Source organism: Pseudophryne corroboree, chromosome 1, assembly GCF_028390025.1.
Source record: "Pseudophryne corroboree isolate aPseCor3 chromosome 1, aPseCor3.hap2, whole genome shotgun sequence".
NCBI lineage: Eukaryota > Metazoa > Chordata > Amphibia > Anura > Myobatrachidae > Pseudophryne > Pseudophryne corroboree.
This window is the reverse complement of record NC_086444.1, coordinates 767334716-767338292: the sequence shown is the minus strand read 5'-3', so window position 1 is coordinate 767338292 and position 3577 is coordinate 767334716. Positions and strand designations below refer to the sequence as shown.

Here is a 3577-nt window from a genome sequence, read left to right as displayed (position 1 = left end):
AAGTGCGGTCGATGCAATATCTGCAGGTACCTACACCCAGTGAGGAAGACCTTTACAGACACGGAAAAAAGGGAGACTCACAAAATCAAAGACTTCATAAATTGCAATACCCAATCAGTAATCTACCTGTTAGAATGTGGGTGCGGTAAGCAATATGTGGGAAAGACAAAGAGACCCCTCAAAATGAGAATCCAAGAACACGTCCGCAATATAAAGAATAAAATAGAAACACATGCAGTATCCAGACACTTCAACTCAACACATAACTCAAACCCAGAGGCATTGACTTTTAAAGCTATCGAACTGGTGAAACTGGGTGAAAGAGGTGGCGATTTGGCCAACAGACTATCACGAAGAGAAATGTATTGGATCTTCCAATTGCAGACACTTCATCCAAAGGGATTCAACGATTACTACGAAATTGCGCCGTTCCTGTAATCTCATTCCTGGCACCAGGAATACACGGTCGGATATACAAAATACAATTTATGCAATAACCACTATATACTCTTTATCCCCCTCTCCCTCCCCCCCCCCCCCCTCCCCTCCCCTCCCCCCCCCCATACCTAACCCTCCCCCCCCCCCCCCCCCCCCCCCCCCACCTCATCCTACCCACCATCCCTCCTATAATATGTATAGCAGTATCATAAATAACGCTGACACATGTATGGTAAGTGATTTCTACAGTCAAACCACACTGGACATGCCCAATCTCGTCCGATCTTGGAAGCGAAGCAGTGTCGGGCCTGATCAGTACCAGAACAGGGAGACCACCTGGAAGATCAGGTACTGTAACCAAACTAATTGAAAAAGCCTACATGAGCATGTCAGTTGCGACACCGTAAAACTGCTATACTAATTTTTCACTAAGCACGATACGTATCACACTAACATCCCCGTCCCTCACTGCCCCTATTTTATCTGCATCAAGCACTGTAATTCACTGCCCTAATCAGCACCTTAATTTGCATAAATTGTTATGCTAATATTTAGCATACTGTATTTATCAGTGCTCATACCTGCACTAAGCACTTAAAATATTTAGCACTGCCTAAACTTGCACATGCATTATGCAAGCTAATGTTTAAATAACTGCTTTTATATTCATTTATATAAACAACTGTTTCTTTATATTATATTATTTATTTAGACAATATATACATATGGATAATCCTCCACTTAGGTCACATGTTGCTCGTTTATTTAGGAGGAAATGCTGTAATGCCTCCGTTATTAATTCCCCTTTTTTCTATTTTTCACCTTTATGCCATAAATGTCAGTACTACTGGTCTCCAATAAGATGGCCGCCGCATAGAGCTAATCAACAAAAAGCCTCCACAAAGATGGCCGCCGCTAAGAAAACAAAGAACCTCTACACTCAGCTCCCTACTAATAGAAGAACTGAGAGCCGCGGGCGCATGCGCAGTCCGGCGTCCGGAAGTGGGGCGGAAGTGACGCGCCGCCGAAAAACCGGAAGTGGGGCGGAAAGCGCATCGGCGCAACTTCTGATGATTTTATATGACTTTCTAAACTCCAAATCTGCTAATAAGTTAACTGATCTATGTATAGGACTCATACAGTATATAAATTTATAACTCCCTCATGTAAACTATTAGTTCTTAGTCTATTAAAAAGTATCATGTGATAGCAACAGGAAATGATGTCATAATTGACATCAGACTAATACTGGTATAAATAGAAGCCTGGTCCCAGTTTGCCTACACCCCTTGATGAAGTCTTAAGGACGAAACGCGTTGGGTTATCTGGCAGTGACTACATACCAAGTTAAGGAATCTTTTTACTATTTATTCACTTTTAACTGGTATTATATTTGCATGTATAGTTTTTATCCCATTTTTTAGAAAAGGTTTTGTCATTTTAAATTTTATGGAGAATTCTTATGTACTAATAAATTGTTATCTTAATTTATTTACCTAAAGTTTAATTCTTTTAGACACCATTGGTCGCTAACCCCCTCCCCCCAACTACCTTTAATTATACAGGGAATCGCCATCCCTGATAGGGGTTAAGCAGACGCCCTTTTAAATATTTAGGGAGTGTCAGAGTGTTATTGTTGTGATCTATACTCATTTTTTACGTTGGTGAACACAAGTGGCGCAATAATTTTTTCTATTTTTATATATATATATATATATATATATATATATACCAGGTGTGTTGGAAGATCAACCGACCCCAACAGAGGGCAGGGCACTCACCAATCCATAAAGATGTAAAAGCTTTATTGATACATTACAGTCACCAGTAGTGTGTCGACGTTTCGACCCATAGGGCCTTTCTCAAGACAGTCAGAGAGGACATCAAAACAGCATGCCAGTTAAACACATGTGTTTAACTGGCATGCTGTTTTGATGTCCTCTCTGACTGTCTTGAGAAAGGCCCTATGGGTCGAAACGTCGACACACTACTGGTGACTGTAATGCAGGGGTGGGCAATTATTTCAGCTGAGGGGCCACCTGACATTTCCTGTCAGTATCCGAGGGCCACATACAAAATAGCAGCTCGCCCCACTTGCCAAAAATATAGGGACGTGGCTTCATGTGGAAGGGGTGTGGGCAAAAAATAATACAGATTCATATTAGGCTGCACAATAGTCTCCATTATTCAAATTGCGCCACACAGCGCCACTTACACACATTACACCAGGTAGAGCCCCTTTTACACACATTACGGCAGGTAGAGAGCCTTTTTACACATTAACATTTTATTTAGGATAATTATTGTGCAGCAAGCAAATTATCCAGTGTCTTATGGCCCCTGGGGAAAGGTGTGACACAGTGACAGAACACGGTGGGGGTGACACAGTGACAGAACACGGTGGGGGTGACACGGTGACAGAACACGGTGGGGGTGACACGGTGACAGAACACGGTGGGGGTGACACGGTGACAGAACACGGTGGGGGTGACAGAACACGGGGGGTGTGACACAGTGACAGAACACGGTGGGGGTGACACGGTGACAGAACACGGTGGGGGTGACAGAACACGGGGGGTGTGACACAGTGACAGAACACGGGGGGGGTGACACGGTGACAGAACATGGGGGGTGTGACACGGTGACAAAACACGGGGAGGGGGGGTGACAGAACACGGGTGTGTGACACGGTGACAGAACACGGTGGGGGTGACACGGTGACAGAACACGGGAGGGGGGGGGGTGACAGTGACAGAACACGGATGTGTGACATGGTGACAGAACACGGGAGGGGTTAGTACAGCGAGAGCTAAAGATATCTCCCCCAAACCTAAAAACAGTCTGACGCCACTGCCCGCACACACAAATATATGCACACTATCACACACACACACTTTCTTTCACTTTTCCCATTAACTTACTGATCTGGCTGGCAGTGGCAGGAAGGATGGATCTGTAGCAGTCTGGCTCTTGCCCCGTGTAGCTCCGCCCCCTGAGGTCCCGTGTAACCCCGCCCCCTTCTCGGCTGAACACAGCCGTTGTCACTGGGGACTCTGGAGGAGGCTGCTACAACGCAGCAGCAGGAGCAGCAGGGGAGAGAGGCGCCGCTGGCAGCTTGGAGGTGCTGCAGTGCAGAGCA

At 45.3% G+C, this 3577-nt stretch overlaps 1 pseudogene; it reads left to right on the top strand.

The window, feature by feature from the left end:
- The first annotated feature begins 679 nt into the window (after window positions 1-679).
- LOC134948633 (5S ribosomal RNA) lies at window positions 680-798 on the top strand (annotated as a pseudogene).
- The last annotated feature ends 2779 nt before the right edge of the window (window positions 799-3577 follow it).